We start from the raw sequence: 11113 nt of genomic DNA, 5'->3' as shown, positions 1-11113 counted from the left end.
GAGGAAGACTCCGTCTCAAAAAAAAGACATCTGAGTGGAGGTCGCACATAGGTTAGCGATATACAAGTTTGGGGATCAGAGCTGGAGGGTAAATATGCTGGAGTGATTGGGAGGTAGATGTCTTTTAATGCTATAAGACTGGAGCACCTAGAGAGAAAGTGTGGCGGGAAAAGGCTGAACATGGGCCGGGTGTGGTGGCTCATGCCTGTAATCTTAGCACTTTGGGAGGCTGAGGCGGGTGGATCACCTAAGGTCAGGAGTTCGAGGCCAGCCTCTCCAACATGACAAAACCCAGTCTCCACAAAAAATAGAAAAATTAGCCGGGCATAGTGACGCACGCCTGTAGTCCCAGCTACCCAGGAGGCTGAGGCAGGAGAATCGTTTGAGCCCGGGAGGCCGAGGTTACAGTGAGCCAAGATTAGGCCACTGCACTCCAGCCTGAGCATGAGAATCTGTCTCAAAACAAACAAGAAAGAAAGAAAGGAAGGAAGGAAGGAAGGAAGGAAGGAAGGAAGGAAGGAAAGAAACAAAGAAGAAGAAGAAAAGAAAAGGCTGAACATGGACCTCTGGGGCACCCCAACACTTAGAGATTTGTTGAGGAGGAAGAATTGGCAACGGAGACCAGAGTGGTCAGAGAGGCAACAGGAAAACCAGGGGGAGTGGGGTGTTCTGGAAATCCAGAAGAGAGGGTGTATGAAGAAGGAGATTTTGTTATCTATTGTACAGCATGGTTAGTAATAACGTATTGTATATTATGAAATTATTAAAAGTCTACTTTAAATGTTCTCACCACAAAAAAATAAGTAGATGAGGTGATGGATGTGTTAATTAGCTTGATTTAATCATTCTACAATGTATTCTTATATGGAAACATCACATTTTACCCCATAAATATATATAATTATTTGTCAATTAAAAATAATAAGTGAGGCCGGGTGCAGTGGCTCACACCTGTAATCCCAGCACTTTGGGAGGCCGAGGTGGGCAGATTTCAAAAAAAAAAAAAACATTAGCCGGGCATGGTGGTGATGCCTGTAATCTCAGCTTCTCGGGAGGCTGAGGCAAGAGAATTGCTTGAACCTGGGAAGCGCAGGTTGCGGTGATCCGAGATCATGCCACTGCACTCCAGCCTGGGCAACAAGAGCAAGACTCTGTCTCAAAAAAAAATTGTGCATACCTTCGGCATTTAACTGCAACTGATAAAGGCCAGTCTCTACTCTGGCTGCTCCTGCTGCCCGTCCATCACATCACCACTCATCCCCAGTGTTAGAGTGGCTGGCTGTGAGCATTTTGGGGGATCTAGTTGTGGAGGTGAGTTGGATTTGTGGGATATATTTAGATGATTTGTAGTCACTTCCATATATAGTTTTTTTTTGTTTTGGGGTTTTGGTGTTTTTGTTTGTTTGTTTTGCTTTGTTTCTGAGACAGGGTGTCTTGATCTGTCTGTCCCCCAGGCTGAAGTGCAGTGGTGAGACTGCAGCCTCAACCTCCAGGGCTCAAGGAATCCCCCCACATCAGCCTCTGGAGTAGCTGGAACAACAGGTATGCACCACCACACCCAGATATTTTTGTTTTAATTTTTATTTTTTGTAGAGACTGGAGTCTCACTATGTTGCCCAGACTGTTCTCAAGTGATCCTCCCATCTTGGCCTCCTAAAGTGCTAGGATTACAGGCATGAGCCACGGTTCTCAGCCAATATAGAGTTAAGTTAGCCTTCTCATCTAGGGTAGGAATGGCTTCCAGGGATACTCCTATTTCCTTTGCCCAGTCACTAGTCTTCATGGTGGAAGTGTGCAGGGCCAGAGGACACATGTGATATGAATGTCTGATGGCTCTTGACATTATCAGTCATGGGTGGTAGAGGAGAAACAAGATTTGAAATGCAGAGTTAGCAGCTAGTCTATGGAAAGTGTTATAGAGGTGTGTGGGCAGTAACTACTACAAATAGCTGGCTTGGCACAGTGGCTCACGTCTGAATCCCATCACTTTGGGAGGTCAAGGCAGGTGGATTGCTTGAGTCCAGGAGTTTGAGACCAGCCTGGGCAACATGGTGAAACCCATCTCTGCTAAAAATACAAAAAAAAAAAAAAAAAATAGCCAGGTATGGTGGCCTGCTCCTGTTTCAGCTACTTGGAAGGCTGATGTGAGAGAATCACCCGAGCTGGGGAAGTCGAGGCTGCAGTGAGCTGTAATTGTGCCACTGCACTCCAGCCTGGGCAACAGGAGTGAGACCTTGGCTCAAAGAAAAAAATTAAAACTGTTAAGTTATTTTTCTGGACAGTGTGGCATTTGTCGCCTTTTATTTTTACTTACTTATTTATTTATTTATTTATTTATTTATTTATTTTTGAGACAGAGTCTTGCTCTGTCGCCCAGGCTGGAGTGCAGTGGCGTGATCTCGGCTCACTGCAAGCTCCGCCTGCCGGGTTCACGCCATTCTCCTGCCTCAGCCTCCCGAGTAGCTGGGACTACAGGCGCCCGCCACCACGCCCGGCTGATTTTTTGTATTTTTAGTAGAGACGGGGTTTCACCATGTTAGCCAGGATGGTCTCGATCTCCTGACCTCGTGATCCGCCCGCCTTAGCCTCCCAAAGTGCTGGGATTACAGGCGTGAGCCACCGCGCCCGGCCTACTTATTTATTTATTTTTGAGACGGAGTCTTGCTCTGTCGCCCAGGCTGGAGAGCAATGCGCCATCTTGGTTCACTGCAACCTCTGCCTCCTGGGTTCAAGCAATTCTCCTGCCTCAGCCTCCTGAGTAGCTGGGATTATAGGCGCCCGCCACCACGCCCAGCTAATTTTGTATTTGTAGTAGAGATGGAGTTTCACCATGTTGGTCAGGCTGGTCTCGAACTCCTGACCTCATGGTCCGCCCGCCTCAGCCTCCCAAAGTGCTGGGATTACAGGCATGAGCCACCACGCCTGGCCATTTGTGACCTTTTAAAATTTGTAAGTTGTTGCAATCTCTCATTTCATTCTAAATATTACTTTTTGTACCTAATTTTGTACATTGTCCCTTTTTTTTTTCTTTTTTCAGATGAGGGTCTCAATATGTTGCCCAGAGTGGTCTCAAACTCCTGGCCTCAAGCGATCCTCTGGCCTTGGCTTCCCAAAGCGCTAGGATTCTAGGCCTGTGCCACAACACCTGGCCATATTTTTCCTTAAACACTTAAACAGTTGTTTCCCTCCCCACCTCCTCCTTCTAAATTATTTAAGCTTCAGACTCCCGGACCTAGGGCTGGGTAATTTTCTGGAGCTCGTTGGTCTAGTGCAGATGTGGCCTATGAAGATGTTCTCCCACTCCTATCCCCAGCGTGTCTGTGTCACAGAGTGTCAGTGGGGGTCTCCGTGTGGTTGCACTCCTCTGTGTCAGCGTGGGCCTGACACAGTTTGTGGCTGTGTCCATTTACACCGTGGCCTAATGGCGTGTGTGTGGACGTCTGAGCCTCCAGCCTCTTCCTGGCTGCCCTTTCAACAGTGGGCCACACTGGGGCTTGGGGGAGGGGAGCTCGTGTCCCACACGCGCTGGGCTTAAGGAACGCAGGGGGTGGGGAAGGAACGGAATAGCCAGTAGAGCGTCCCAGCCTCCCCTCCCCCATTGTGAAGGCTCCCCAATCCTGGTTTCCAAGACTTAGCTCCTCCCTCTTCAGTTCTTCAAAAGGAAGGCTGGTTTCCTGGGAGCCCCTGGGCCCAGGGAGTTCCTGGAGGGTTGGGTCCTGGGGGATTGGGGGTTGGGAAGTAAGAGGACCAGGACCCTGGGCCAAGGAAAGACCAGGATAGACGCTCTCCAGGCCCACAAGGCAAACTTAAGGTCTTGCCCCGCTCAGCTTGCCTTGGGTGGCAAAATCAAAGAAAAGAGAAGGGGCAGCACAGACCCAGGCAGAGAAAACAGGCCAGTGAAACCACTTAAGGAACTTAAAGCCCCACAAACACAAAAGGTCTAGATCCCTGAACCTCCTTTATTCTTCGGCACATATTTATAGGGTGCATACTGTGGGCCTCCATCTGTCCTAGGCCCTGGGGATATAGCCCCAAAAGAAACAGACAATGATCACTGCCCTTATGAGTCATACATTCTTTTAGGGGAAACAGTCAATGTACATTATACAAAGCATATCATTTGTTAGATGGTGCTATAGAAATAAATTAAGCTTGGGTGGGGCGCAGTGGCTCACGCCTGTAATCCCAGCACTTTGGGAGGCCGAGGCGGGCGGATCACCTGAGGGCAGGAGTTCGAGACCAGCCTGGCCAACATAGTGAAACCCCATCTCTATTAAAAATACAAAAAGTAGCCGGGCGTGGTGGTGCATGCCTGTAGTCCCAGCTACTCGGGAGGAGAATCACTGGAACCCGGGAGGCGGAGGTTGCAGTGAGCCAAGATCCAACCACTGCACTCCAGCCTGAGCGACACAACTAGATTAATCTCAAAAAAAAAAAAGAAAAGAAAAGAAAAGAAAAAATCTATCAGAGAAGGGGAGTGGAGAGTGAGAATTGTAATTTTAGATGTCATCAGGGACGATCAGCGAAGGATTCATTGAGAAGGCGAAATTTAAGTGATGACTGGGCAGGTTATGGGATAACTGGGGAAGAACATTTCAGGCAGGGTGAACTGCTAGCACAAAAGCCCTGAGGTCACAATATGTCTGGCATTTTCAGACTTTCAGAAATTTTGCAAGAATAGTACAAAGAATTGTTATTTATTTATTCATTCATTTTTTGAGATAGGGACTCACTCTGTTGCCTAGGCTGGAGTGCAGTGGTGCCATCATAGCTCACTGCAGCCTTGAACTGTTGGGCTCAAGTGATCCTCCTCAACCTCCCAAGTAGCTAGGACTACAGGTGTACACCAAAAGGCCTGGCTAATTGTTTTATTTTTTGTAGAGATGGGAATCTCACTACGTTGCCCAGGCTAGTCTAGAACTCCTGGGCTCAATCAATCCTCCAAAACTGCAGGATTTGCACAGGCGTGAGCCACTGCACTTTATTTATTTATATCAGTATTAATTTTGGGTTTTTATTTTATTCATTTATTAGAATCCATCACAATCTTTATTTCAATGCTCAAATTGTCCCAGATTTAGCCAATGGGAGCCCCTTTGGCTGCAGACCCTAGCTGCTGTGTCTTTTTTGATACATACCCAATATTCTTTGAGCATTTCTTTACATTCTGGTGCAACAAATGTTCCAAGATCATCTTGTAATTCCTCAGCCCCAGTCCTGGAATCAGCCTCTTCTCTAAGGAGTCCTGGTTCATTTTAGCAGAGAATGGCATTTAGTAACCAAGATCTGGGCATTTAGTATGGGATATCATTGTTTCTAGGCTCACTCAGTGGACAGAGCTAGGAAATATGTGTATGCGTATATGTTGTGTATGTGTATATATTTATTTCTATATCTGTACACATAAAAACCATGAATTCATATTGATAGCTCCATTAGAAGACTTGAACGAGAAATGACAGAATCCGATTTATGTTTGTTTGTTTGGTTTTGAGACGGAGTCTCACTCTGTCGCCCAGGCTGGAGTGCGGTGGCACGATCTCGGCTCACTGCAGCCTCCGCCTCCCAGGTTCAAGCGATTCTTCTGCCTCAGCCTCCCAAGTAGCTAGGACTATAGGTGCACACCACCATGACCGGCTAATTTTTGTATTTTTAGTAGAGATAGGGTTTCACCATATTGACCAGGCTGGTCTCAAACTCCTGACCTCATCATCCACCCGCTTTGGCCTCCCAGGTGCTGGGATTACAGGTGTCAGCCACTGCGCCCAGTCCCTGATTTATGTTTTAAAAGGATCAATCTACCCAATATATTAAGAGTAGAGGCCAGCCAGGAGCAGTGGCTCATGCCTGTAATCCCAGCACTTTGGGAGGCCGAAGTGGGCGGATCAAGAGGTCAAGAGATCAAGACCATCCTGGCCAACATGGTGAAACCCCGTCTCTACTAAAAATACAAAAATTAGCCGGGCATGGTGGTGCGTGCCTGTAGTTCCAGCTACTCGGGAGGCTGAGGCAGGAGAATCGCTTGAACCCGGGAGGCGGAGCAGTGCAGTGAGCCGAGATCGTGCCACTGCACTCTAGCCTGGGTGACAGAGCCAGACTCCGTCTCAAAAAAAAAAAAAAAAAAAAAGTAGAGGCCAGGCATGGTGGCCCACGCCTGTAATCCCAGCACTTTGGGAGGCTGGGGGGCGGGGGGGTGGATCACTTGAGGTCAGGAGTTCGAGACCAGCCTGGGCAACATGCTAAAACCCCCATCTCTACTAAATATACAAAATTTAGCTGGGCGTGGTGGTGCACGCCTGTAGTCCCAGCTACTTGGGAGGCTGAGGCATGAGAATCGCTTGAACTCAGGAGGCTGCAGTGAGCCCAGATCATGCCACTGCACTCCAGTCTTGGAGGCAGAGCAAGACCCTGTCTCAAAAAAAAAAAAAAAAAAGACACTCATGGAACTAGCCAGAAAATAACTTAGGGGGTATTGCAATAATCTAGGTGAAAGATGAGGGTGGCTTGGACCATGGTGTAATGGCAAATAGTCAAATGTTACTTTTTTCTTTTTTTGTTTGAGACAGGGTCTCATTCTATCACCCACGCTAGAGTTCAGTGGTATAATCACTGCTCACTGCAGCCTCAACCTCCTGGGCTCAAGTGATACTCCCTCTTCAGCCTCCCAAGTATCTAGGCCAACAAGCATGCTCAGCTTTTTTTTTTTTTTTTCTTTTTAAATTTTCGGAGACTGGGATACTGTTATGTTGCTCAGGCTGGTCCCGGCCTCCTGGACTCAAGGGATCCTCCTGCCGTGGCCATCCAAAATGCTGAGATTACAGGTGTGAGCCACCACACCTGGCCCTAGCATATTTTAAATAGAAATTGCTCATTTGATGTAGAAGGGTAGAGAAAGAGAACAATCAGGGACGATGCTAAGGTTTTTAGTCTAAATAACTGAAGGAATGGGATTCTCATTTACTGAGATGAAAGTGTGTCTGGAATTGGTGGGTTCTTGGTCTCACTGACTTCAAGAATGAAGCCACGGACCCTCGCGGTGAGTGTTACAGGTCTTAAGGTGGCGCGTCGGGAGTTGTTCGTTCCTTCTGATGTTCGGATGTGTTCGGAGTTTCTTCCTTCTGGTGGGTTCATGGTCTCGCTGGCTCAGGAGTGAAACTGCAGACCTTCGCGGTGAGTGTTACAGCTCTTAAGGCAGCGCGTCTGGAGTTGTTTGTTCCTCCAGGTGGGCTCATCATCTAGCTGGCTTCAGGAGTGAAGCTGCAGACCTTCACGATGAGTGTTACAGCTCATAAAAGCAGTATGGACCCAAAGCCTGAGCAGTAGCAAGATTTACTGCAAAGAGCGAAAGAACAAAGCTTCCACAGTGTGGAAAGGGACCCGAATCGGTTTGCCACTGCTGGCTCCGGCAGCCTGCGTTTTTCCTCTTATCTGGCCCCACCCACATCCTGCTGATTGGTAGAGCCGAGTGGTCTGTTTTGACAGGGCGCTGATTGGTGCGTTTACAATCCCTGAGCTAGACACAAAAGTTCTCCACGTCCCCACCAGAGTAGCTAGATACAGAGTGTCGATTGGTGCATTCACAAACCCTGAGCTAGACATGAAGGTTCTCCACGTCCCCACCAGAGTAGCTAGATACGGAGTGTCGATTGGTGCATTCACAAACCCTGAGCTAGACACAGGGTGCTGATTGGTGTATTTACAATCTCTGAGCTAGACATAAAGGTTCTCCACATCCCCACCAAACTCAGGAGCCCAGCTGGCTTCACCCAGTGGATCCTGCACTGGGGCTGCAGGTGGAGCTGCCTGCCAGTCCCGGTGCCGTGCGCCTGTACTCGTCAGCCCTTGGGTGGTTGATGGGACTGGATGCCGTGGAGCAGGGGGTGGCGCTCGTCAGGGAGGCTCGGGCCGCACAGGAGCCCATGGACGGGGTGGGAGGCTCAGGCATGGTGGGCTGCAGGTCCTGAGCCCTGCCCTGCAGGAAGGCAGCTAAGGCCCAATGAGAAATCGAGCGCAGTGCCGGTGGGCTGGCATTGCTGGGGGACCCAGTACACCCTCCGCAGCCGCTGGCCCGGGTGCTAAGCCCCTCATTGCCCGGGGCCGACAGGGCCGGCTGGCTGCTCCGAGTGCGGGGCCCGCCAAGGCCACGCCCACCCGGAACTCCAGCTGGCCGGCGAGCGCCGCGTGCAGCCCGGGTTTCCGCTCGCGCCTCTCCCTCCACACCTCTCTGCAAGCTGAGGGAGCCGGCTCTGGCCTTGGCCAGCCCAGAAAGGGGCTCCCACAGTGCAGCGGTGGGCTGAAGGGCTCCTCAAACGCCCCCGAAGTGGGAGCCCAGGCAGAGGAAGCGCCGAGAGCAAGCGAGGGCTGTGAGGACTGCCAGCATGCTGTCACCTCTCAAAAGGACCACAGGTGAAAGAGGTTTGGGGAAGAAGCCTAGGAGTTTGGTTTGCACTTTTTTTTTTTTTCTTGTGACGGAGTTTCACTCTTTTTGCCTAGGCTGGAGTGCAATGGCTCGTTCTCGGCTCACTGCAACCTCCGCCTCCCGGGTTCAAGCGATTTTCCTGCCTCAGCCTCCCTAGTAGCTGGGATTACAGGCATGGGCCACCACGCCCAGCTAAGTTTCTGTTTTTAGTAGAGATGGGGTTTCTCCATGTTGGTCAGGCTAGTCTCGAACTCCCAACCTCAGGTGATCCGCCCGCCTGGGCCTGCCAAAGTGCTGGGATTACAGTCACGAGCCACCGCGCCTGGCCTTGGTTTGCACATTTTAAGTTTGTGATCTGTATTAGGTTTTTCCAAGTGTAGATGATATGTGGGCAATAATATATAAGCATCTGTAATTCAGGGAGGAGTTCTGGAGCTGGAGATGAAAATCTGGGATGTATTAATGTATTACCTGATATTTAAAGCCACGAAACTGGAAATGACCAAGGTAGTGGGTACAGATAGAGAATAGGTTGGAAAATTGAGCCTTGGGAACAGCCCAACATTTAGAGATCCAGAAGGTGAGGAACAGCAAAGAAGTCTGAGAATAAGCTGCTGATGAAGTAGAAGGAATATCAGAAGGGCGTAGTGTCCTAGAAGGCAAGCGAAGAGTGTTTCTAATGGAAGAGTGAGTATCGGTATCACCTGTCGCTAAGTAATGGTCAATAGATTTAGCAATGTGATGATCGATCATTCGGCAACCTTAACAAGGGCAGCTTTGATGGGGGCGGTGGACACCTGATTAGGAAGGGTCCAAAGGAGAGTGGGAAGATAGAATTCGATAACTTGCTCTGTTTGCTGTAGAAGGGAGTAGAGAAATTGAGTGGTAGCTGGACGGGCGTGTGGGGTCAAGATAGCTTTTGTTGTCTTGCTTCTAAATTGGGAGAAATTAGTGTCTGTAGGCTGATGAGAAAAATCAAGTAGAGACGGATTTTTTTTTTTTTTTTTTTTTTTTTGAGATGGAGTTTTGCTATTGTTGCCCAGGCTGGAGTGCAATGGAGCGACCTTCGCCTCCCGGATTCAAGAGCTTTTCCTGCCTCAGCCTCCCGAGTAGCTGGGATTACAGGCGTGCGTCAGCCACCACGCCCGGCTAATTTTGTATTTTTAATAGAGATGGGGGTTTCACTGGTCTTGGACTTCTGACCTCAAGTGATCCACCCGTCAAACCTCCCAAAGTGCTGAGATTACAGGCGTGAGCCACTGCGCCCGGCTGAGAGGGAAAATTTGATGGTATAGGAAAAAGAGCAGTGTCCTTGAGTGGGCCGGGGGGATGGGAAATCTAGTAAAAGTAGGGATTGGCTTTAGGTGGAAGCATTCTTCTACAATAATAAGGGAACAGAAGAGTATGTGGTCACTGACTCATTTAGGTAGGTAGGTAGGTAGGTGCGATGTGAATGTTGATGGGAAACTCCGAAATGCTTTATTTTCTCAGTGAATCAGGAAGTAAAAAGCTGAGGGACGATGAAGAAGGGATTCGTAGTTTGAGGTGAGGGTAGGAATGAAACAGTCGCATGGGGCAGTATGAGAGTGAATAAATTGGAGGAAAGTAACGATTGCTGAGTAGCACTAAGGAGCCACCTGAGTGTGGTGGCGTTAGGAATTGAAATTGGCAGTGAAAAGTTTTTTGCAGGTCGATAGGAATATGAGAGTCGCAAGAGGGCGCTCGCGGGCTGGCCCCTGACGGCCGAGTCTGAGATTCTCAGAATAATGCGGGAGATTCTCCAAGGAAAGAACTAGAAAACAAACTACTTTTACCTTCTCCCGAGACCGAGATACCTAATACCAAAACTACTGACGCTGTGAGCAGGATTCGAACCTGCGCGGGGAGACCCCATTGGATTTCGAGTCCAACGCCTTAACCACTCGGCCATCACAGCCGCATGCGGCCTCGGCCGTGCGCAACTATAGCTGCCTATCAACACTCCCGCCTCCGGCCGGCTCCACCCCCGCTGCCTCGAGACGCCTGCGCTCATGCGCTCGGCTAGGTGGCGCAGAGCATGCCTTCCCTCTAGGAGCCGTCAGCGGCCCCATTGGAGCGGCAGCTTTCCTATTCTCCCTCTCCTCCCCGAGCATAGGATGGAAACAAAACGGGTCCAAATCCGAGCCCTGTCTTCCATACCCTTGAGGACAGACCCTGAGATGCCTACTTCATGCTACTTCATGAAAGCGAAGTGAGAATCTGTAGTTTCCAATACATACTAAAAGTGCAGGGGAACGGAGGCCCAAAGACGGATTGACATGTAAGAAGAATCTTAGGAAGATTCTCGAAGAAATGGTTCTTAGGCCCTTTGAAAGTGGAGAAGTGTACTTGCAGCAATAATATATCACTCCCCACTAACTTAGGCACCGCTGGGATTCGAACCCAGGATCTCCTGTTTACTAGACAGGCGCTTTAACCAGCTAAGCCACGGCGCCGGCATGAAGGAGGCGTGCCTCAAGGTAAATCAACTCTTAATGGGTGACAGTAAGTGAAAATCGGCAAACTGCAGTGGTTCCTCAGTGATTCATCCCTTCCTAAGCTACCTCTTCCTTTTCAGGTTCTGAGCCAAAAGGTTAATGCTTTGCCCCTCCATTCTTCCACACCTTTGGGGCCAACTCAACCATAAGTGAGCACATGACTCCATGTGTCCCTTAG

At 49.3% G+C, this 11113-nt stretch overlaps 2 non-coding genes across 2 annotated transcripts; both read right to left on the bottom strand.

The window, feature by feature from the left end:
* Nucleotides 1-10273: 10273 nt before the first annotated feature.
* TRNAS-CGA lies at nt 10274-10355 on the bottom strand. Its single transcript has one exon. It is a non-coding gene; the product is annotated as a tRNA-Ser (tRNA).
* A 464-nt stretch (nt 10356-10819) lies between these two features.
* Nucleotides 10820-10893, bottom strand: TRNAT-AGU. Its single transcript has one exon. It is a non-coding gene; the product is annotated as a tRNA-Thr (tRNA).
* Nucleotides 10894-11113: the final 220 nt, after the last annotated feature.

This window comes from Nomascus leucogenys, chromosome 19, assembly GCF_006542625.1.
Source record: "Nomascus leucogenys isolate Asia chromosome 19, Asia_NLE_v1, whole genome shotgun sequence".
NCBI lineage: Eukaryota > Metazoa > Chordata > Mammalia > Primates > Hylobatidae > Nomascus > Nomascus leucogenys.
Note: the sequence above shows the minus strand (reverse complement) of the source record. Positions and strands in the feature narration are given on the sequence as shown.